The following is a 26845-nucleotide window of genomic DNA, read 5'->3' as shown; positions in this document are numbered from 1 at the left end:
GTTTTCTGGGTATACATGATATGAAGTTTTCATCATGCACAACTAAAAAAATTATAGATGTTGTTAGCCAATTTAAAAAAACAATAACATGAATTGTTTTATTGTTTATATACCTTTATAAACGTTCATAGTAAATGTGTATGAATTATTTGAGTAAAAACACCGTTTCTCCTACGATAGAATCTTTCTCTATATGTTCATACATACATAGGGAGAAAGAAGTAAAGAGAACCACACTACCGACTTACATAGTCTTTTCGAAATATTCTTTTCTTTCAGTTACTATGAAATACTCATTCAGTGAGGAGGTAAAAGCTTTCTAAAATAGAAAAAGATTTGATCTCACTTTTAACTACATTAATATCTTATCGAAAGGATTGAATTTTTTTTATGGTAAGTTAAAATCTGTTTTTGTTTTTTGACAAAAATATTATTGTTATAAAATGTGGAATTGCTTAAATCCGGATGTGAGAAAAATCACAGCTCAGACAATGCTACAGATACAATCTACTGAATGAGATCATACAGTATTCCTTGTCTGCTGATGATACTTGAATCAAATCTTCAAAACATGGAATAATATTTAATGAGATTACAAATGTACAGCATACACGTTATTTTAGAATATAAACTCACCGGTATCCCAGCAATTTTCAAATCTCGAAATAATCATATATTAATTTGCTCTTTTTTTTAAACATTGCGTAACTAATTAGAGGTATCTATCATACAATGTACTCAAAGAGAATTAATATATAATGTGACAACTGGTCCACTTTAGAAACAACTAGAGCTCCAATTTTTGACTTTATATAATTTTTTTTTCAATTGGAAATATCACTGTAGTTTCATTTTCCAATTTATGACCGTTTTAATATCATAGTGTACAACAATTACATTGGAAAATAACAAAATGATGGGTTACATTAGTTTTTAATATAAAACTTAAAATCGATCTCATTCTTGTTATTGATCTTTGCAAAACATTGTATCTTATTTTATCAATTGTATTAGTTTATTAAAACTTTTAGTATCTTTCGTATATGATAAAAGTTAGCCATTATTCATTAATAAGGCTAAACTACGATTTTTATTATCCTTATAAACATTGGGTATAAAAAATATAGTCGAGATAGATTAATAATACCTGATAAATATGATGAAACTATTATGTAAAACTTGCTCTATGGTTTTTGTGTTTGATTCCATAAGATTTAGAACGGGCGTCAAAAATTTTCAACCAAACATGCCGCAGAAAAGTATCGATTCATTGCACTGATAGTCTTATTTACTAATTACATATACTGTTCATGGTAATTTATATTATTAAATCTAGGTTATTCGACCTATACAAACATACTATAAATTATGTGAATATTTCTAAAATTCTAAGGAGTTGAAAGTCAGGAACTATGGGAAACTGCATATCTGCAGATGGATATCAATACTCTTCTAATTGCCTGTTGATAGCTATAGAAGTTACAATAAAAAGAGGTACAAGGTTATAAAAAGTGACTTAACGCGCTCGTTAGCTTGATTATATTTATTAAGTTTCGAAAAATATTTTCCTTATGCAAGATGTCACAAATTTCATTATATTGTCAAGTTTCCTCATGACAAATAAATATTTTTTCTTGATTTTGCAGAATTTATCATTTGAATTTAATAAAAAGGATAAATTTACAATGATGACGTAGTTCCTTATAAAGTTATTCAGGGCAGAAAGAAAATAATTCACCTACTTAATTTAATTCCCATAAAAATTGATTACACGGTAAGCGTTTCACCACTTGGTTTATAGCTTTCAAAACGAATAATTATTACGAGTGGAAATATTGTTCAGATGACTTACATCTTTGGGGATTTCAGTAATGTATACATCTAAAAATATACCATAGATATTTTTACTAAATTAAAACTGTATTTCGGATGTGTTCTTTTAGTTAAGATTTTGATCATCTTTGTTTTTTTTGGGTAAAAAAACAATACATCTTCAATTTGATTATTTGCCAATCAAGTTTTTAAAATGTGTACCTCCGTATGTGTTTTTTTGAACTCTCAAAAATCATGAATGTTAGTGTAAATAAATACAAATTATTTTCATTGAATTAAATCAAACACTTATTCCTGTAAAATTATTATTTTTAAATTACAATTACTTTAATAAGCATATTAATAGGTATAATGCATATATTATCATTATTTAAACATACGTAATTGTTTGTATATTATTATGTAAAACTTATTAGTAATTTTAATGCCCTGATTTATATATATTGCCTTTTCAATGACTTTGCAATGCCTTTACATTATAAACATACTTTATTCCCGCTCAAATTTTTTTAAACATACAACCACACACTTGAGATATCAATAAATTGTTACTGATTTATTTATATCACACTCGAAAAGTTGTTTTTGATGCATCGACTAAAAAGTCTATGAAAGTTATTGACTGCATACAATATCACTCAATTTAAAAAGGTAAAACACACTTTTTGATTACATTACACTGATGTTGATGGTTATACACACACAAGTACATCTTACTTAAAATCGAGTCGTAAATTTTATATAAAATTGTCAAAAGCTTTAAATATTGAGCAGTTGAGTAGTTTTATACAAATGCTGGAAGTATTGTTCAACTGATTGTGATTTTTAAGGGCCAATACCAATCATTGTAATGGAGTTAAAAACCGACAATTCTTCCATTTTCTCTCGTAAAACTACCCTTTGTGAACCGAGTAAATATATAACCATTTTAGCAAGTTTATAACTTTCTTTATTAACGTAGTATTGTACATAAAATAACTTTTAAAAGATTTTGAAAATTATCCATATGTAAAAATTTTCAACTTAGTATTTTTTAAAAGTGTATTTAATTTTACCTGTGACTTTATAGAGTTGTTATATTTTTGACTAATTTTGATAATTAATAATGGAAAAGATCAGGGAAATTTTGATATTTATTAGAATTTAAATTTCACATACAAAGTGACAGGCCCAATCAAAAATTGTTTCTCATAATCGGAATTTTCAATATATATGTTTCAATGAATGATTTAAAAAAGTAAATTGTAGTTATATTTTGCATAAAAAGTTTATCGTAACTTGGCTGAATTACCAATTAATATAATACTCCCTCAAATTGTCCCATTTAATCGACTCGCTTATATGCTGTTTGAGCCTTAGTTTAGAAGATTTGAAAAATTATTGTTTTTACATTCTTTAATCATCCCAAAAATTTAGATACAATGTCTCTAAGTCACCATTAGGGTGTATCTTTTTATGATGTATGAAATTATATAAAGCCTTTTTAATTTTCTTGAATTTTGTTAAAGATTGTTTTTATATTGACTCACTACTTAAATCTACAGTATAAATAGCAAAAAAAACAAAAGTAAAGTTTTTATGAATTTTCATAAAAACATACAATTTTAAGAAAATTAATTTTGAAGATAGGAGGGAGATTTGAATTTAGAATTTTGACCGCAATTATTACCCACAAGTCAGTATGAATATCAAAATGTACATTTTTATAAAAAAATAAAAATTGATTTTATGTTTCAGTACAGTTTTTTTTCCCACTTTGTAAAAGGGATTTGAACACCTGTCCTCATTCTCAAAAAAAGAGAAAAGATGTATTTTATCCAAAAGAATCTTTATATAAGTGGTAGTAAGGAAATGCTTCTTTTAATGCATTAGAGAAGATTTCAATCAGATACATTATGTGGAGTTTTTTTCTTTTCTTTTTGATAATTTTAGGTAGATCTTGAAGACGGCTGTATATTTATTTTTATTATATAAAAATTAGCACTCTTTCAATACATTTAAACCAATGTGTTGTATAAAGTTACTCTTTTGGAATTTTGATTGAATTTTTGGCATATTTAATCTTTTTTTGTAGTTGACATATATGAAAATACTTTATAAATAGACATGGTAGATGTGAATGATTTACAAATGATAAATAAGATTTGATTTTTTCCTCCATTTGTGGATGATGTAACTTCTTTTTAGAGAAACATGCAGTTCAAAATGATTTAGTTTTTTGTCTTTCTTATAAAAACTACTTATTGAGCAGGTTGAAAACCAATGTATTTAAAAGCCATACAGTTTTTTTGGCATCTCGTAAATCATATTCTGAGATATGAGATTCTAAAGTTGGCAAAATTGAATGTAATTTATTTAAAATTTAATTAAAAGTCTTTCCGATGTTTACCTACATTAAATATAAGAATAATGGTTCAACTCTTATTAATTAATTATTAAAACGTGATGTCTTATATAATAAGGCTTTTATTTAACATGTGCCCAGCTGTTTGGATTCTCAATGTCATTCTTTTTATCATAATTTATCTAAGTTTTGAACGTCTTGCTTGGAATTATTGTGACTTTTTAATTATTTGTTTTTGTAAAATTTGGTTTATATGACTGTCATGATTAACATTTTGATTAAAAATCATTTTTTCTTGAAGACGCGCAGTCCTGAAAAAACTTAGTATTTTCATTAAAAACATTAGTAGTTACAAACAAAAATTGGGATGGAAAAATATCGAATAAGATTATACTAAGTTAGCTTGCTTAAATATTCAAAATATTATTTGTTCATAAAGTATGTTCTAAGAAATTCTTAACAATTATTCAAATATGTATTATGTACTACAGGTAACGTTCCCGTTTTTGGTTCAATCCCTTAACAAAAAAGTGAATTATTAAATATTTATGCTCATCAATCTAAATGAAACTGTTACACACTCAGAAAAATTGTCAAAATCAAGATAATGGTATAATTTTGCATTGTCTTTTACTAATAAATATCTTTTGTTTAATATAATTAATTAAAAAATTATCAATTTTATTGTCAATAAAGAAGTATATGGGACGTCAATATCCAGTTTGGATTACACAGGAAGTTAATGATTTAACGTACTTGTAAGCTAAACAATTTATTTAAAATTTGATATTTAACATAAGACATTTGTTGGTCCTCAAAATTTATTAAGGATCTAAATTGTCCTTTAAAAGAGAATTTATAAAAAGTTTTTAGACTGAATCATTAAAAGCTATTTGGGATTAAATTGAAAATGGTGAAAACATTTCATGTTTTCAAGGTATTTTCAACTTTATCTCTTTCTGGTGATCCTTTGTTAGATGATTTATGTTGATCATTAATTTCAAAGTTGAAGTTTCTATGTCAGATTTTACCTTTCAAGTAAATCCTAAAACCAAAAATATTATTATTCATATTTTCTAAAATTATTTTTCTTAAAAAACCCAAAATTTTCAACATATAAATTCTCTGAACATATTGTTTTCAAAAAATGTAATGTATAGTTTGCAGTATCTTTATGAGTTAGTAGGGTAACTAATTGATCATAACGATCTTATTAACAGCACTTTGCTTTTTACAGTTTTATAAATAGAAGGGAATATGTAAAGAAATTTTATTACATATATTGAAATTTCATGCTCAATTGATTAATAATGTAATGTATAACGTTGTTTCTAAAAAAAACCATAAATCAAAAATCATTTTGAATTTCAAAATAGGGAAAAATGAAACGAACTTATAAATGCTATTCGTAGCTGTACAAATAATTAAATTATTAAGGAAGTAATGAAAACCTATAGTATAAAAATGTAACATTTTGTTTTTGTTTCATCGACTAACACATTGCATATTAATAGTCTGAATGTTGATTCGGGGAACTCGAACTAAATATTGTAAAATAATGAACAAATTAAAAGGTGTAAATTCAAAACGAGGATGGTGTCCTTTTATTTGATATTGAAAGGATATGTGATGAAACTTTTTTTCCAGTCGCATGGATCGATAACACAGGGCACACTCATTTTTTCACAATAGGACTTTTCAAGTATTTAACATCTAATATGTTTTTTGAATTTTGAATATATTTAACCCTATAACGCCATACGTATCATATTATCCTCGATTTGAGCCCTGTGATACTTTTTTGCTTAAAAATGTCAAAGATGCTATTAATTTTGTTTTTACTTATGACCTTTCAGTATTATTGTGTCAGTATGATTTATTCAGTCCTATCGAGTCTTAGAACCTGTCCTCTCAGTCTTTGGGACCAGTACTAGAACGGTTTAAAAAAAAAGAAGAAATAAAGTTGATCTACGTCATCAAGGAGCGAACTTTATAAGTTTTGACCGAGACTGAACTAGACAGGACTCCAGTCTTCAGTCCACAACACTAATCCTAAATACAAATCTAGATATTAACATATTCATAGATGTTTCATATAAGTATTCAGTTGGGTATTAGTATTGGATTCGAGTATAACTTGAACTGAGGATAAAAAGTCGAATTTCCCAAAGTCATCCATTTATGAAAATTCCACGGCCCCTTTCGAAGTATTTTTTGGAAAATTTATTTTTATTTGAACTCCAACTATAAATATTTGAGTAGTGGATTGTAAAACTTTTAGTCTCACTACTCATAAGGACATTAAAAACTACTACAAACACTCATTTCTTATTAAGAGATGAGTTGATGTATTTTGAAAAAGAAAAATCCACGTCATTTCTAAAAATTTGAACTTGAATTGGCTTAGAATTCAAAGTAATAAAATTTGTAATTTTTGAATTGAGTCCACACTAGCTATAAATCATAATTAGCTTAAAATCAGCATGGTAACCCTTATAATTTGAATAATGTTTTGTAGGAGATTAGCTACAATCAGTTCTGACAAAGGAGGAACGGAGAGGAAATATACATAGACATGGACAAGAATTTCTCCACTGTCGATCCCCAATTCTACTCTGAGTCCGACAAGGATTTACAATTATAACTCTGCAACATGGCCTCAAGATTTCTCTCCGTCTTTTATGAGAACACACGAATTTTCAATCAGGGTTGAATATAATTGAATATTACAAGAAAGGAAGTTCACAATTCAGGAGTTAAATAATAATGACAACTCCTAAGGAAAAGAAAATTCATCCTTTAAATTACTAAACTAAAAAAACAAACAAAAAAACGAGCCAGCTGAAAAATTCACACGATTTACATCACTATAACCATGTATCTTTACATACATGCATAGATATGTATGTATGTTTTATGTAGAGAAAAGATAATGTAACAATGTACTTTAAACAAACATTTATACATGGGGAGGGGGCAATTTATTAATAGGTAAATTACATAGCAGCAGAGATCTTATTCTAAATAAGATGCCTTCGAGGTACTTTAAACAACAAAAAGTATAGTTGAAGAAGAAGTAGAGGTAATATTAACCTCCAAAGATTTACATATGTACATAGATTTAATAAAATTCATGTTTGTTGTATACAAATAATATTTCTACAGAGTGCAACATCAAAAATGTCAACTTAAATTGTTTGATATTTGGAAGGAAAATAGGGAAATACAAGAATGCTACTTCTGTATTAGGATTGCTTTAAGATACGACAAGGAAATGAGTTGAGAGTTACTTTTAGATACGAAAAAATATTCGACATATGATAATTCATTTATGTCACACTCATTCGTGTCGTATCGGTCCTAATTCATTCGGTCTAGTCCAGCCCAGTTTTAGGACTGGTCCTATCAGTCTTTGGAACTGGTATTTAACCGTTGGTCTTTACAATTTTCTCTCCTAGTGTCAAAATTTATTCAGGCAAATAAAAATATCAGATATCTATTAAAAAAATTGCTTATGAGGTGTTTCGATTTTAAACTTTTTTCGAATTTCGATTACGGCAAGTGCAGAAAAGTTGTCTTATGTTAACTTTTGTTCACAAAATCGATCAAATAATGAAAAACGCCAAATACTCTCTACTCAGTAAATATAGATACTAAAAAGTCATATTTAGTTATTTTGCATTAAATAATCTTAGTAAAAGTTTTAATAACCTCTGATAAGTTTGAAACTAATTAAAACGAACACAAAAGGAAAAAAAAAAAAATGTTAGGACGTTTTGATAATCCTCGTTTAGTACACATTCCTTTTTACATTTTCAGAGAGGGAATGCCAAAATTTACGTAAGATATTTTCTACACAGTGCAGCTTTAGAAAAAAAATAATAAAATTTTAGTTTTTTAGATTAAAATAACGTTTATCATAGTAAATTAATACAAAATAATGATTAAAGATGTATTTTATTATTTATAAACAATATAAATAACATTTGTCTCCTTTCAAACGTAGACCAAGATGTGCTATCTAAAGATGAAATTGTAGAACAATTACAAAATGACAACTTTTCCGAGATAGCCGTAATTTAAAATTCAAAAAAAGTTACAAAACAAATTTTCATTTTCTATATAATTAATACTATTACATAACACAATAATTAAAAGAAGGAAAATCACTCTCATGACGTCACAAGGGATCGATTTTATCTTCTTTAAGAACTAAGAAGAGGGACTACACCGACACAACACTAGTATCCACTACTGCTTCTAGAAGGATGATAAACGCATGTTAGCTTGAATAGATTCCTATATATTTTATCGCAAAAGAAGTCGCTTTTTATTATACTATATATTTGTGGCGATAACATAAAAGCAGGCTAGGATACTTTTTATATATATTGCGATAGTATCATAAACGTATCCGTTGATATAAGTACTATAATTTATATTATTCAAAAAAGTGATAAGGTTTTTAGGAGCCGCGGATTTAAAAACTACCTGAACCTGATAAAAATTGGTTATTTGGTAACATTATTCGATTCAAAGTTCAAATACCGCACGATCAAATTTACTCAACTTGTATTGAATATGTTCTTGTAAATATTTAAACAAACATCAATCATATTAAACATGAAAGTCTTTCAATGGTTTTATATTGTATTTGACTCTTTAAAAAATCCTATCCTGTTTTTCATTGAATTAAAAAAAACTTACTTTGCGTTTTTCTCTGTTTTATCAAAAAAATCCCAGCTTGCTTTTATGTCATTGCCACATATATAGCATCAATTTATCATCAATTTCATTTTTCTTGCTGATGTAGAAAACTACTTCTTCTCTTCCCCGAATTCAACTTGTTAATTCAGTTCAAAGTGTAAATTATTGGAACCTGCATAGTTAGTTATGTACAAGACAATTTTAGGCCCCTATGGGATAAAAAAGTTTGTATAAAACACTTACTTTGTACAAATATTGATCGTGTGGTGATTTCACGAAAAAGATTATACTTATTGTCAACAACTCTTTCATAGTGGATGCAAGGAAAGGCTGTTCTTATCAAAAGTTATCAAATATCCTGATAATGCTGTCTTTGAGATCAAGGCTGTAATAAAGCTTTTGAAGAACATCATCTTGAATATATTATGCTTCAAATACGGGATTTTATTGCAGCTCAAATTTATTTATAATAAGTCTATAAAAATCAAACTTAATAATGCGTACACACCCTGTACATCACAAAATAATAGGCTCAGGAACAAAAAAACAACACAACTAAAGCAGTGAGGTAAACATTTATTATTGTGTATATAAAAAGACAAACTTTCAAGGTTAGTTGAGCTTTCATACATATTAATCATTGTACTCACAATTAATTATGTATGTATATTGTATATAAGTAATAGTCATTCTATCAAAGTAGGGGAAAAGTTTGAATGACCAATGAAAATTCCATCAATTCATGTTTGTCGAAAAGTAAATAAATAATAAGGAAATGTAACGAACTATTAAACAATTGGTTAGATTTTATTTTGATACAAAATCTTTCAAATATGAGAAAAATAAACTTTCATTTGTTAATTGAAAATATTAGTTGTTTATAAAATATAATCACTATATTAAATACTTCCTCTCTCCAGTCCAAACTTTAAAACGTCGTAATGAAATTTTTATCTCTTCTTCTAAAATTTTTAAAACCTTTTAAAGTAAACCGTTCAAATTTTCAACCCGGAGCATATGATATACTATGTTATTATCAAATTAAACTCTTTTCATCATATTCATCTTTTGGTTAAGTAAATGACAAGAAATAAATAGTAATTCAAACCTAAACAATTAATTCCGGAATTTTGTGTAAATATCTCAGAAATGAATAAAGTAACATCCCCCAAAAAAGTTAGATAAATGAAGTTCATGGTACATTAAGAATTTAGATGGAATATGGAGCATAAATAAGATAAACAAAAAGTATTAATAGTATATTTGGTGTCTCTGGGGTAGAAAACACCCCAGGGAAATAACAAATGGTATAAAAGTATATTAACATATGTAGGTAAATATACGTGTATATTTAAATCTTCTTTGTTTTTTTTTGTGTTGCAAAGCTTATCTGTTTCTCTGGTTATTTTTTATTAAAAAAATTTAAATATTAGTCGCTACTGTTATTTTTGAATTTTATTTAGATTGAAAAACTTTTTTCAGTCTTTCTTATAATTTGATGCAAAGCTCATACTTATTTTATCTTATCATTTTCCTTCCCTTCTTTATGTATAAATATATATGTTATTATATTGAATCGATAAATACTTTAAAAAAGTTTTATTTTTCTGTAGTTTTCCGGATAAACTACTACTCTTGAAGCAGATAATTTGCGAAAATATATATATATAATAATAAACGAAAATCAAGGCTTGAATACACACTCCGTAGAGCTCAAATCTCTACCTATAGTCATTTTTTCTTAATTGAAATATCATTTTTCTGTACAATAAAGTCTAAAAAGTGCCATGTTGAATTTAATATCTATTATATCCATACATAAATACGTGTTATAAATATATTGTATGTCACAAAGTAATTATTTTTGCCTTGTATCTCAATGAGTTGATAGTTGATGGTCGTTTTGGCGTTTTTGACCTTCGATTTTATTTATTAGATATATGAAGCATTACTAATTAAATTTGGTTAATGATGCCAATTTCAGCTCTTTACCTCAATATGTTTCAAAGTTATTTTTGATTATAAATTTTCGAGGTTTTTTACTACCTTGATATTTAATGGCTTTTAACTGTGAACCCTCTAAAGTAATAGAATACCATCATCTAGTTTATTTAACAATTCTTCTGTTATTCTTGAGAACAAAAAACATATGAACATTGAATCATTAATGAGTTGTTACATGTGACTATGCCTATGAAAAACGGAGAGTAATAAAAATGCAGTTAAAGTTCCCAAAAATTCATTGTCCTTATTAAAAAAAAAACCCTATAACCTTGAAGGCTAAGCTTGAAAAGTTATTTTATAGCAGTTAAATTATATTATCATAACCAAAAGAAGGTTCTACAATATACCTAACTTTATTGAAAATTCCAATTTTTTCTAAGAAAATTAATATAAAGGCCAAAATTGAGTAAACTATATATTTATTAACGAAATATTTTTCTTCTTGTATATATGCAGTGAAAATAAAATGCAAAAGACTACGTTTTTATCTAAAATCAGATTGTTTTTGCGTTGACGCACCACAAAACTGTTACATTTTTCTGGGCTATTGACAAAATCGTCATACACTCACTGGTATTTTTTTCTTGAAGGCGATATTTTATTACTTATTTTTAAAGTTTTACAATTACTACCTTATAGTTAAAAAAAAATTTTTTTTTTCAATTTGTGCACAATGTAAAATTTAGATTTCCAAATGAAGTCTAAAAGAAAATATGATGGCAAACATTTAAAAGACGCTATCTAAAACACAATCTGATTTTTTTTCTAAATTATTGGTCTGAGAAAAACAAAAATGGGTGATGAAGAGAAAATTAAATAGGTAATTTTAAACGTGATGTTATAGTTTATATTTTTACATTGTTCGACAAGGAAATAGTTTACAATTTAGAACATTTTGTGCACTGATTTTTAGGTACGTAGGGTTTTATAAAATCCTTTTTTTGGTCATTCAAATTATTTTAACATATTTGATACGATATGTTTTGTGTATGAGATGTACGAAATAAATTCTGCTTTTCTCCACATTTATCACACGATCTCCAAGGTGGGTTTGTCAGGCAATAAAGTATTTGCGATTGTTTTATGGAATTTACACGGTAAAAACATCATTGATTACCTTCAAAAGGAAAGAACCATCAATGACGGATATTTTTTAACTTTTTGGACCCATTCAATGACGATTTAAAGAAAAAACGACTTCATTTGTCCAAGAAACATATACTTTATCATCTAAAATGCAAGGGTACACACAAGTGAGGTTTCCATGATACATTTTCATTAATGGGACTATTAATTTCTTCCTCATCAAGCTATCTACCAGATTTAGGCCCAAGTAACTATTTATTGCTTCCAAACTTAAAGAAAAGAGAAAAAAAGTGAAAGGAAGTTTGACTCAAATGATGAAATTATATTAAAAAAAATCTTTTTTGAGAACATCGATAAATCTTACTTTTGAAAGGGATACAAAATATCAATAATTCTGAGTAGGATTATTTTTATTTTTTTGAAATTTGACAATTTTTGAAAAAATGTTTTGAAAAAAAAAAAATTATATATTTTTTGTCTTCATTTATGAATATCATTGATAAATTATCCTTAGAGAGTAACACTTATAAATTTACTATTATTTATATATTTTTTTTAATTAACTTGTAAAATTTACTAAAGAGATGTGGACAAAACACTTTTCTTCAAGGAATTTTTCCACAGTATCCCTGTAATAGGAACATCCCCTAACTACCTCTGAGGGATCATGATTCCTGGCTTCTGGGGTGATAAATCGCTTTATTTAAATAATATTGTTATGGTGAGTCCTGGAGGGACTAGCATCTACTTTCCCTTAACGATAGTAATCGCATAAATTTAAATATGGGGATTTTGGAGGCCATATTTCAGGTGGCCAAAAATGATTGACATTGGTATTTAAACGTTCAATTGTTATGTGGGCTTTGTGAGCTGGTGCAATGTCTTTCTGGAATGTATAAAGCCTGCCAGAAGCCAGTCTTCGTCATGGTTAGAATAACCGTTTCTTGGAGATCTTGGTTGATTCTGAGACCAAAACTAAACACTAGGATCCATAACATGGCTTTCACTGCTGATGACGCCCAATGTCATAATAGCACCCGGAATTTTGCTTCTGAAGATACCTAGGACTTTGTGAACATCTTGGCTGATCCACTTATCATTTTGGCAGTTATATGATCAATGCGTAGTGAAAAGTTTTTATACTTAAAATAAGCAAAAGTAACCACCAGTGGGTTTAAGAGAAAGAAAAAGTTTCTTCCCATAGATATTTTGGTCTTCATGAGATCAAATAAGAGATCGAGATGCTTTAGGCGACAAGAGGTCATAAGAAACATAATCAGCAAAAGCTCTGTAGATAGGTGCCTTGCTCACCTGTATATCTTTTGCTAATTTACTCATTAGAGAATCTGAGAATATTGTTACTGACTCTTTTCGCCAAAAATAAAAAACGTGGGGTGCTTTTCTTATCCATCTGGTAATAATTTTTCTTCTTGTTAGATTTGCCAAATTGTTTAAATCTGTCTATTTATAATACGATGCACAGTTCAATGGTGGACATTTAGAAGCGTTGCAATGCTGTTTGCTTCATGGCCTACAAGAACAGAGTAAACGGCAGATATTTTGCTCTGTTACATATTTATCAAATGTTTAAATAAAAATAAAATACAAGATGGTAAAAAATATAAAAAATAAGTATCCTTAACTTAAAACATATTGGTCATTTTCGGGTTGAGTCGTGATTAAGATTTTAAATGGTAATTACTGATGAGGACAATTTATCTGAAATATTATAAAAACCATATATTTTTGTTAAGATCTTTTTTAATTAATAAAATAATTATTCATTCCCCCCCATGCTCAAGCAATCGTGTACCACTGGAGGGAAGGTCACGCACGTCTTAGAAAAATAACAAAGTAAATACTTATATTAATTAGGCATTTAGGTAAAAGTTCTGCAAGTAATTTACAAAAAAAAAAAAAAATACCTTTTTAAATAAAATAGTGTTTCCAATTATTTCTAAAAATTAATTTATTTTGTACTTTTGATAAAAAATCAAAAAGGGTAAAAGGAAATTTTAGAAGAATTAATTAAAGAAATGAGAAACGATGTCACAGATGTTTGAGCTTTCCTTTTTATTTCCTCTAATTAGAACTCTACGGAAATGTTTATTAAAAGAAACTTTGAAAAATTAAAAAAAAAAAAAAATGTTTGTCCTGATGTTAAAGAAAAATAAAAAACCTATAATTTACTGGAGTAAATTATATGTATAGCCTATGTTTTTAAGCATGGGGAAGGGTCATGATAAATGGAAATATTTTGTTTAGTCTGGATTTTGTTACTTTGAAATTTCCACAAACAAACTTTCTTTGGCATACTATGTTTTTCACGAGACAACACAAATGTTGTGAATTCATTCGGTACGTTCCAGTCTTAGGAATGTTCATATCTGTGCCAGAAAACTACCCTGGGACTGGTACTTGACATTTTTCATAACAATATCGATAATTTATCTACACAAATAAAATATAGGAGGTATATGTTATATATTTAGAACATTGCACAAATCATGCAAAATTATTCATTTTTTTATTATAATGCAATACGAAACGGATTTTTTTTTTTACTTTGTTATATTTTTATTTAATTATATAACAAATTAAAACAAGGAAAAATAATAAATGGCGTCACGAGGGATCGGGTTTAACATATTTAACCCTTTACCGCCTGGATGTACTTCAAAATGTCTTTAAATTTTTTTTTTTAAATTAAAAAAAAAAAAATATTACTAAAAATTCAAGCGGTAAAGGGTTAAGGACTAACAAGAAGGATTTGACTTCAGTCATCGGTCTTAAATAAGGGCCTACACAGCATTGTTTTTAAGTCTCTTATTGAACACTGATACAAACTTATTTGTAGGTACAAATAAGAGAAAATAATTGTAAAATTCAGTAGAATATTATATCATTTTCGATTTAGTAACTTTGTTTAGGTGATTAATTTACAAAAAAAATATATAAATGAGATTGTTTTTTATTAACACATAAAAATCTTTCAAATTGTGTAAAAATTACTGAGTTTTCAATCAATGGTAATCCAATGACATATTTGATTATTTGAAGAAATTTTTTTATTAAAATTGACAAAAGATCGATTAGTTAATAATAATTACTTTTTTTTAAAGAATGAAAAAAACAAACACTTATTAATAAACTAATATATCAATTTGGTTATATGTAATTAGAAAAACCATTCAAATATCCTGGGATTCGTAATTCATGTAAAAATTAAATGTTTTTTTATAGAATATTATTTTATTTTATTTGTTCTTTTATACATACTTGGCTATGAAAAACGTAAATGGACCTTCTAGAGAAGGTGGTTGTAGTGTACATATGTAATACCAAAACCATTAAAAAATGAACATATATCCTGTAATGTAAATGTATTATTTTATACATTATGATATTATGTAAGTTCAATTTTTTTTATCAAGGAGAATTAATTTAGTAATGGTTCAAAACATACAGAATATATATTTTTGAAATAAAACTTGTTAATAAACTGCAAACTATTTATTACGCAAATAGGAATACATTATATAATAAAATTCCGTTTCAATTATTTCAAGTAGCGATAAAGTAGGATTAAAAGTGATCATTTCTCAAAAAGAAAAATATGTTGTCTGAACGTAAGAGCTTTATTTTGAATCCTTTAGTGTCTTCCTAGCTTAAAACAGAAAGAAATTGTGTTTGACTCTAAGGAGCAAAGAAAAAAAAATAGCTGCACGCATTGACGCTGGAGACAATATCAAGGACATTGTCAAAGGTTTTTGAGTCTCCATCTTGTCCATAGTTATACACAATTTCATTTTCACAAAAAAAATTTCCAATCCCCCTCAGAATTAAAGAGCATGTTGAGCACACAGATAATCCCACATCAGTGCAGTTAAAGCCAAAATTGAAGCTGCTTCCCGTTGTACCATCCGTGAGATTGCAAAGGAGTTGAAACTTGACAAAATACCAGGAGCCGTATTGTAAGGTATAAACTGCTAATAAGTAGTACACAATTTGAATATAGAATATTTACTAACGCTTATTGGTTAGAGCTGGCACAAAATCCTCTCTCTGGATCAGCTGTCCCCCCCCCTCCCCGTGTCGTTAACCATATTTTAATTAAACATACAAGTGTCTTTTGCGTTTTTTGTTTTTCCCCCAAAACATTATAATAATTTTGGTAGTTAAATTAAAGTAAGATCTGGATTTAGAAACTATATTTCTTAGAATAAAGACTTTCGGCTTTAAAGAAAACAAAAACTGTTGTCCCCTTACAAACTTTGGACTAGGGGTACTACTTAAAGAATGCCATTGTAGGAAATTTGCAAAGGTTATAAGAAATTCACAACAAGTTGAAAAACATACTGTCCTGATGTATATATTTAACTACATGTATAGAGGAAGAAAAATAAGGTTCCACAAATATTTATAATTATTGTATCACAGCTTATTTAATTAGGTTAGCAAAAAACTTTCTAATTAAATTCATCACACAGTCTTCATAATTCATACAAAATAAGAAATAATAAAGAATTTTTAATATTAGTGAATTAACCCACAATAATGTGGGTTATGATATTTGAATTAATTAAAATACTACATTGGTTTGTATTAGTGATGTAATACAAAAAAAAAAATGGGAATCGATGTTGTTTGTATTTTTTTTTAAATTCAATTTTTTTCTAGTTTTATTTGCCTTTTCTCGAAAACTTGTGACTCAAGGATAGTATTATACTGTTTTTTAATGTTAAACATTTCAAATAATTAAATTAAGTTTAAATATTTGGTAGCATTTCTTAAAATTTAACATTTTTGTATTATTGAATAATTAATAATTGCATCATTCACATTTTAAATGGGTAATTTAAATAGATTTTCCTGTACAAGATGTTAAATTAGATATTTTTATGTTAGAACAATACTTTTTGAACTTATAATTATGCATATTAGCCGAGTTTTTGTTCTTTTCTGTTGACTTCATAAAATTCAAATTGTTATTTGCAATTTTTATTCCTAATCACATCACTGCTATGTATTCATATTCTTTCAAAAGACAATTTTTCTATCTATTAATTTCAAAAAGTACTCTATACATTTAGTTATAAAGTAATTAATAAACGTGATTGAATGTTGGAGTCAAGTAAACATTACTCAGAATAAAATTTGTTAACAATGCATTCCATGAGGTCTTAAGTTCACTGAGAGTATAGATTTATTCATCTCTTAATCTAAATAAAATTTTGACGCAAATGATTATATTTCAAACAATACAACGTAAGTAAAGATATTTAATTAATCTATATAATAAATTAATTTGTGACTGACCTTAATATTAGTGCTTGAATAAAAATCCTCTTGAATACGTCATTTATAAGATTATTAACGCTAATATAAACATACATCATTATTATACGACTAGTAGCCAATAAGGGGCTCCATGCCAATTATTTGCAATTTTATATTAATTTAGTCAAAAATGTATTATTTTAAAGTTAACCCAAGAACTGACGATGACTGAATTTATCTTCTTTTTTTAAACAGGTTTCTCCAGACCTTGACATAATATTTTCTAAATAAAAAATTATTGGAAGACATTGATGAAGTGTGGGTCTACAACTTTTATTTTATAGACTTTTGAATACAATTGTTTTTTTTCTACAACAAAATTTGATTCTACAAAACTTAATTAAAAAGCGGCACCAGAAAAATTACAAAACAAAATTTTTTGACCTTTTTTATGACCTTCAAGCATTGAAAAAAGGGTTAGAAGTGACAATTTTGCAAATTTTGTGTTTTACAAAAATTTACCTAAGACATAGAGATAACTTTTTTTATTGTTATAAATTTAAAATTTATTTTTATAAAGGATATGTTCTGGAAATTGAAAATACTCCGTTTAAGATGTTGCGTTGGCATTTTTTTTTGTGGAAAAAAACATTGCCTTGTGGCCATTTACCAAAAATTTTAGTAATTTTAGGATTGATAGATGAATTTGGTGGAAAAAATTGTGTGCAGGAAAATTTCCCATTTTTTGTTGAATGGGATTCTCCTAAACTTGGTATAGGATATTCGGAAAAAAAACAACCTTACCCGTTGATGTTTTCATGTTCTATATCATACATTATACATCTACATTAGTTTCACTGATCATCTTCTTTTCTCTATTTAAAAAAAATATACACTTGTTCTCCTTCTTATCTTCTCATCAGGTGACAACATAGATACCTTAAATTAAAAGTATCATATTCCTTCAAAAGGGATACCTCAAAATAAGAATATAATTAGTATAAGAGTATCATATTTCTTCAGTACTGAAATAAGTGTGTTATTTATATAAATGACAGTATATTTTACAAAGTCATATAAATTTTGGGAGAACTTTAAGGAAGCTTAAAAAAATGTAATGTAATTTAGGAATAAACGTCACACATACAATAATTTCAAATTTATATTATTAGTTTATTTATCTATTTATAGATATACTGAAAACATTAAACTTCTTTGAATACAAACTTTCAAATTAGTTCAAACACAGTAATTAGATATACTAAATCTGAGCAATTAGTTTTTTGTACTATCAAATGAGTATACATTTTGTATGAATTTAATGCCACACTTATTACACTGGTTATTTTGATGATTGGGATTCATTTAATAAAATTTTCAGTGGATATATTTTACATTTATTTAAGAATTTCTTCATTTAAAATTTTACAGAAATTATCATTGAGTTTCAGTATTTTCACTCCAATATATATATATAAATATCTTCGAATCTTTTGTGCTTGAAAAAGTTCTCGAAATGTGAATAGTTTTAGAGAGGAATTTATTTTTATTATCGATATAATTCAGGATATTATTTATTGAAAAGTTATATATTTTTTTTAAATATCGCAATATTGACAAGAATTATTACAATCTATTTATTATATCGTGGGCCTAGAGCAAAAGTCTTACAAGTGACATTTAGAAATTTTCCTTTTTTAATATATTAAAGAGTGTTTTTATATATCATATTTCACATATTTCTAAAAATTTTCAAATATTAACTTTCCAATAATTCAATTTACAAAATCAATATGTTAGAATATGTCAAATATTATACACTCTTTCACAACAAAGAATTACAAAATGCCACTTGTTACACTTTTGCTTCAGACCCGCGATATGTGCACTTAATTTATAGTTTTTTGCATCCCAACAAAAAATTTTATAAACAAAGGTCATAAATTATAAGCTATTTTTATACATACATACTATAATAAATCTTTCATATTCTCAACAAAAAGATAGTTATATGCAATTCCCTTTCATGAAATGAGTTTCTTTATTTTTGATGACGACCAATAACTATTGACAATGAATAATAAGGTTGTAAATTACGCACATATAGGATCCTATAACGAAATCGGGGCAAAATCTAATCCATAGTAAATCCTATAGTTATGTATACCAAATATTAGATATTAGGTTAAGCCGTTTAAGAGTGTCGGTTCTTAGTTGAAAAGGATATTTAGTTAGTCACAATCAATGTTCTTATAACAAAGTTAGTCAGCAATGATTTTCAGTTCTCATTGAAAATTTACTATTGTAATAGATGATGTCATTAGGACCCCAAATACAGGAATATAAGGATAGAAAATCATTAACAAACCTAAATATAGTGAATAAATAAGGAATCAATGAAAAAAAAAAAAATAATTAAATTATTATATTCTTAACTTTAAATGTATTACATTTACCATAGCAAATGCACGCGATGACGTCAACAGAAAGAGAGAGAGAGAGTTACTTATAAATCTGCTATGTATGTTCTAAAATTTTCTTGTTTTTTAAGCTTGTTCACATATAACATGAGTGACGACTGCAGGGCAATGTGAAGAGGAGAATAAATTAAATTCAATGAACATGAAATCAAATCTGCATTGATAATCATTTGGGGAGTTTAAAAAGGCAAACTATCTATCTAAAAATATATCTATGCTCCCATATATACCCTGGAGAACCGTATAAAGGCTAAATAGAGGCATTGCAGAGCAAAAATGGTCCTCCATGAGTGATAAAGAAATAGCCAACGACGAAATAACAACGATATGCCCGCTAGTATATAAAATCTTAGTCGTATGCACTATTTTGTAAGGAGATATTTTGAATGTTATATTATCTTAGGGATGTAAAAAAGGTACAAATTGGCAGACAGATATCATTCTATAAACTCAAGTGCTCCATGCTCACTAATATGTTTGAATTTTAAGAACATTAATATTACAATTTACGAGAAATTACATTTTTTTGCATGTCGGGATTAGAAGAATACATTTTCTTATACTAATGTTGCTATTTTTGAATTTCTGAGGACTTTTCTAATGCATTCAATTATATCAAAACCTGATTGAACATTTTTGTCTGTTCATAAAAGAAAAAGTGTAACCTTTAGGATTTGTTGAGGACTTATATGTATAACAACTCCTTAGTGGACTCTGAGTAAAATTGAGGATCGATTTCAATGTTATTCTTGTCAATGTCCTTGTCTATTCTCATTTCCTCCTCCAGGAGAAGGAACGCTTTTAACTGATCTAATGAAATGTCATGACTGGTAATCTGCTTTCCTTTTAAACATTTCACAAATTTTCAGGGGTTCCATGTTGATTTTCGATTTTTTTTAAATCCCTCCAAAATTTTCCCGTTTAACCATAATCATCATAACACTATCACCATATTCATTATGTAGGAGATGCCCAAAATAAAAAGGAGGTTCATAAAGCAGACCTATGCTTCCTTCAGAAGTATGATTGCAAAGGTTATTCAGCCTGATTTAGTTTAAAAATAAATATTTCTGTGTATATTTTTTTTCTTTGTGAACAAAGTTTTTGACGCAAATTTCTTTATTTGTCCTAGTATCAAATTACATATGCATATATAAATAAAATTTGAATTACTTCAAATTTGACAAAAAAAATAAATATTTGAATAAGAAGCGTAACAGTGAGAATTTTTTTATTCTTATAATTGATATTTTGATCTCTATAATTCAAAGAAAAACAAAATTCTTAAAAAAGTGCTAAAGTTGAAACTAATTTTTATCAAACAATCCTACAAGGACGCTATAGTTTTTGTTTTAGCTCAGTGTCTCCAAAGACTCACATGTTCAAAAACACATTTAAACCATACAAATTTTTTTGAGTTGATAGATAATAGACAGAGATTAGTTTAGAAATGTATACTTATATGATAAATTAAATTAATTAACTTCCATTGATAATGTTAAAAAAAATGATTTGAATCGATATTCTTAACTTTTTAGGAATAATGAATCAATTATAATAAAAGGTAGGAGTAAGGCATGATGTTAGATAGTTAAATATGATGATAAAACAATTAGAAATCCCATTTTTCCTTTTTCCTATGTAATATTGTCATGTATTTCACAACATGGATCAAAACAGCAATTTAATTGCTGTGGGTAAATGTTTGTTAAAAAATATTGTGAGAACTCAGCGTTACACTACTTATATAAAATATAATTTTGTGAACTTTGACTAGTCGTCTATTTTTTCCCATTATTAGCAGTGATGCTAATCAGGAGCATTCAGATATGTTAAAGAATAACAAAAAATGAACATGTTAACCCAAAGGATTTTAAGAATCCTTTGGAAGAGAACAACTAAGTTACCATGACGTTTCATTATATCAAGTACAAAGATTCGTAACTTGGAGGGAAAATGGAATAAACAAAGACATGGGCAAGGATGACTCCAATGTGAATATTCAATTATACTTCGAGTCCAACGAGGACTTACTATTACAACTCCGCAACAAATCCTTAGAGTTACTCTCCGTTTTTATAAGGACATACAAATGTTTAATCTGCTTTTATAAATATCAATGATATTTTGGATGAAGTAAAAATGTCAGTTCACTCCATAAGTATTAAATAATAATGGCAACGGCTTAGGAAAAGAAAATTTACTTTTCATTTTCTCAACTTTAAAAAAAAACGGGCAAGCTAAAAAATGTACTCAATTATCATCAATACTTATTAGAGCTCTGAATGCGTGTTATTGAGCTCGAATATTTCTCACTACTTAGTGAGCATCAATTTAATTTATTAATATTTAAAAAGACCAAAAAAACACCATCATCCTTGTAGTCATAAGTACTCAATTCTATGAATTGAGAAGGGGCGTAGATTTAAATGATATTTTCACGACATCCACAATAAAGACACATATGGTTTTTTTCACCTGTTACTTTGACTACTCTAATCTCATATTATTATAATAAAACGTTGACTCGTTAAACTCAAACTTATTCTTGTAAGTTAAAAGCGTATTCCTTCCCTTAAATAAATACTATACAAAAAATTAGTTAGGTTGATTACCAAGTAATTAAATAGTTCTTCTTTTTTTTAAAGACAGGTGGACTTTTTGCAAACTAAATTTAATTAATTAAGATTGTCAAAAGAAGGAAAATTGAATACTTTCATCAAAAGAAAGTGTTCAAAAAGCTTTTATTTAGTTAAGCATAAAAACATCAAGTAAAGCATATTTTAGTAATTTACACATAAAATTTTGACAAGTTACTTAGAAGAACTCGAAAACTAAACGATGAGTCTCATATGTATTGTCAGATAAATCGTTTTTACACTTATTTGCGTGCCGGACGGCATTATTTGGCAATTTAGGGATGCAGAGTTTCCTTGGTAAAATCAACAAGTAAGTTTTACATCTGGAATACATCGTACAATCAATTGTGGAAAAACTTTTTCCATATTATCAAAAAATGTTACATTGGCTCACTATTTTCAGAAGAGGTTCTCAACAAGCGGCCTGTGGGCTAAATGCAGCACGTGACTACATTTTGTGCCGTTAGCATTATTTTAAAAATTATATCTATCAACAGATGGATATATTATACGTGTCAAATTTTGTCAGTTAAAATTAAATAATTTCTTGTAAATAACTGACTTGTTCTATCAATGATTTATTATAATTTGGCTCAAAATACAAAGTTTTGAAAACCATCAAAAATATTAGTTTCCATAAATAGACAAAAAATCGTTCCACAAATGATTTGAATATGGTTATACAGAGTTAAAGTATTACTATATTTTATTTTCCATTGGATCTTAAGATTTTCTATATACTTAAATTGTGGGTTAATTCATGAAAAGGAGAAAATTTAATTTTAGCCTACTTTTTGGATACAAGAGCATATTTAAGCACTCTGAAAAAAATAAAATCTATTGGTTTAATTATTTCAATTATTTATCGAATGACTAGCACATATTCAATTTATATATGTATATATATATATATACGTATATAAATATATGTTGTGTACAATTTGTTACTCGTACAAATTGAGCCACAGAAAGAGATGAATACTATTAAATGAAGGATTTACAGTACGTCGGATGAGAATAATGTAATTATTGAATATTCCATCATGGATGATTGATTGTGTTGGTTAGACTATTTTAATACAAATCACTGAAATAAAAGTATTTTGTGGTACAGTATAAATGCCACATCTTCATAGTTATACTACTCTTACTTAAATAATAACATTGTGATTTTAATAGATCGTAATGAATCGATAGTATCAATGAATAGTTGCCAATTAGAATGACCAATGGTGTAGTTAAATAATATATTTTAGGACAAAGAAATTGCAATTTCTACATTTTGCTCATACTTATCCCAGTTGCAACTTGTACAAACATTTATAAAGGATCCTAATGCTAAAGTTGAAATACATTCATTCATATAAATATGACAAGATAAAAAAAGTAGATGCTAGATAAATAAAAACCCTCTTAAAATTAATGTAACAAATGTTATCAGAGTGTGAAGATGTCATGCAGAGCTTAACAATGCCAAAAGAATGTAGCCTAGTTTGGATAATAGCAATGATAATATTCAACGTATCTTATTTAAATATTAGAAGATGTACCTATGTATCGATATTAATGTTTATAAAATAATTTGGTTTATTTTTTTGGCAAGAGGAGACGTAAATAAGGAATACAGAACAGCTTTTAAGGAGGTCTAGTAGAGAACTGTACTATTATAATAGTCTAATAAATTGTATGTTGACAGCAATGTCAATAACAAATTTAGTAGTAAGAAGTCAAAGAAAAAATTGTATAACTCGGGGGATAAAATTATATTGTATTTCATATGTAGAATCTTATTGCACTACTCTTACGTTTGAATAAAGTATTGTAACATAGATTAATTATTAAGGGTCGAAGTACCCATAATTTAAGACGTCGGCAAACACACAATCTGTGCCTTAACAATATAAATGGTAACTCCCGAACAAATCCTCAGTGTTAGTCTCTGTTTTTCATGAACACTCTAACACGCAGTACTTAGATGTACTCTCTTCAAGCATAATAATAATAGCTTGATAATTTAAAAAAATATATGAACAGATAAGCTAGAGAGTACTTTAGCTCGTTGTAAAACCTTAACTAAAGCTAAATTCATTTCTTTAAATTTGATATAATGTACTTCCTATTTTTGTTCTTATTGAATATGAGTTGACCTAAACGCCTGCAAGACTATATTCTTTTTTCATATAATAGAATATTATTCAAGTACTCTCTTTTTTTAATATGACGCCCAGGTTCAATTATATTATTATTTCCTAGATAAAATATCTAACTAAAAAATGACTAACTTTCAAAATAGATACATACATACAAACAGACAAACTTTGTTTTATTAATATAGATAGTAATTTTTATATTGTTAGTTAAATCTTTATAAAACAGTAAAAAGTAAAAAAAATCTTCACTTCTCTGCACCGCATTGCCTTGAAAGAAGATTGCTGAATAAACTAAAGTTTCTTTGGAAATAATCTATGCTGTCCCCAATCGCTTGGAGATAGAAACGACCTTATACATCGTCCTGATACTGCCCTTATGATAAACATAAGGTAATCAAAGAAATTCTAACTTTACGATAAAGGACTTTGGGCGTCTGAAGATCCTGGATCTTAATCCACTTCACTTTTTAATCTAGAAGCACATGGAGAATGAGACATGCAAAAAGTTCCACAACAGTTTGGGTGAACTTAATACTTAAGTCAACAAGATAAGGCCTCCATGAATCTTGAAGTCTCAAGAGCTTCTGATGCAGTAGTGTTTTGTTGACCGTAGTAAGACTGTAGTGTTTGGAGCACTAATATCAAAATAATTTGGCATACTTTTTATCAAATTGTGTTTAGCGAAGGACTTGTACCTGTAAAATAATTATTTTTTTCCATCGACTTTTATTTATGTAAAGCCAAAATTAATTGACATATAAAAGAATTGCGACACTTTAAATTTCGATGTTCTTAGACACTTAGTTTATTTAGTATCAACTTAGTATTTTTGATTATATAAAAAATAATATTAATTATTATGAACACATCGTTCCCTTTATTGTATCACGATATTTCATTAAAAAAAAAACAGAAAAAAGACCCAAAATTATATGAGATAGTTAGCCAAATAAATCAATTCTACCAACTGCTAACCTAAAAAGGCAATTGTATCATGTATGTTCCATTTCAAACAAATGTGGATACAAGCAGAAATAACATGGTGGACGAAATTTTTACAACGGAAGTGGTGTACTACTATGTTATGGCTCACTCGATCATTAAAAAAACGACCTACATAGTGTCTTGCATAATTATTTAGAATTAGAAGGAATGGCGGTAGAGCTCAGTTTCATCTTACTCCACCAACTTGTGGAGTTTCTCCACTTCTGGGTAAGCTATGGACAAGAAAAAGTTATTATAATATGTAATATCACTTTATTTTTTAGCCTGAGCTACTAATTGTTACGTATATGTGCCATTTGGAGGGAATGTTTATATTATCTATTTATAAATTGACACAAATATGTTACATTTGAATAAAAGTGAAATAATTGGTTTTTTAATTTTCTCCCAGGCTAACCATGTTTATTTTCGGTTTCTTTTTTTAATGTGCCTATTATACTCAATATTTTCATCGCTACAAATATATACATGACAAGGAATCAAAAGCAATTGTATTCCAGTCTTTTTAGAAACAGAGCATAAGTATAGTTTAACTTATTACTTCATTTATGTATCGAAAACAATACATTATCAAATGACCAAGACGTATCAAGTAAGTGAATCGACAGTTGACAACAAACAACAAACGGTATTTTTGTGTTAGCGAAGTAACACTGGATTCCTTAATGGCTAACATTATGAGTGAAGAAAGCACTTAGGAGATACTTCACACGATCCCTTGATAAAGGTTGAAATCCAAGAGAGAGGAACAAAAACTGAATATAGGACCATATATGGGAGGAATCCATTGGATTTATGATATCTCACTCTATTTCTTCCCAAGACGGAGTGAGAGTCAAAGATATGACTTTCTGAAAAGGGGATACTGTATTCTCTTGGCATTTAAAGAGGTTTCTCTTTCTAATTATTGATTATTAGTTATTTATTAACGGATTCCCTTTATTTTTATATTCGGAAAATATAAACAGATATATTTATGATGCAACTAGATAAATATATACACGGTCACTACTAAATTTTGGATCCACTCTCAACTTCCACTATCAAACGGGAAATGAAAATTCCTACGTAGTATTTATTCGATACAGTATTGAAATATTGGAAAGCAATATTTCATTAAAAGCGTAGATATATAATTGTTTCTTTTATATGATAGCCAGAAATCGTTCATAGGTATAATAAAGTGGGTCAAGATATAGATACTGGCACAGGTACGATATGAGGTTATACTTTGATTCGGTTTTGTACGTTTTTACCCTGAGTGTGGTACGTATACGAGTATATATAGTCACATATAAAATATTTTCATATTATAAA

The 26845-nt window shown here is 27.5% G+C and overlaps 1 protein-coding gene across 1 annotated transcript in view; it reads left to right on the top strand.

Annotated features, from left to right (window-relative positions):
• Window positions 1-226: 226 nt before the first annotated feature.
• LOC121128975 (spondin-1) overlaps window positions 227-26845 on the top strand; it is a 122685-nt gene continuing 96066 nt past the window's right edge. The window contains exon 1 of the mRNA XM_040724601.2: window positions 227-393. The gene's annotated coding sequence lies outside the window, so the exon portion shown is untranslated. The remainder of the gene's footprint in view (window positions 394-26845) is intronic.

The sequence above is a fragment of the Lepeophtheirus salmonis genome, chromosome 14 (assembly GCF_016086655.4).
Source record: "Lepeophtheirus salmonis chromosome 14, UVic_Lsal_1.4, whole genome shotgun sequence".
NCBI classification, from domain to species: domain Eukaryota; kingdom Metazoa; phylum Arthropoda; class Copepoda; order Siphonostomatoida; family Caligidae; genus Lepeophtheirus; species Lepeophtheirus salmonis.
The sequence above is the reverse complement of the archived record's forward strand: the minus strand, read 5'-3'. Positions and strand labels throughout refer to the sequence as shown.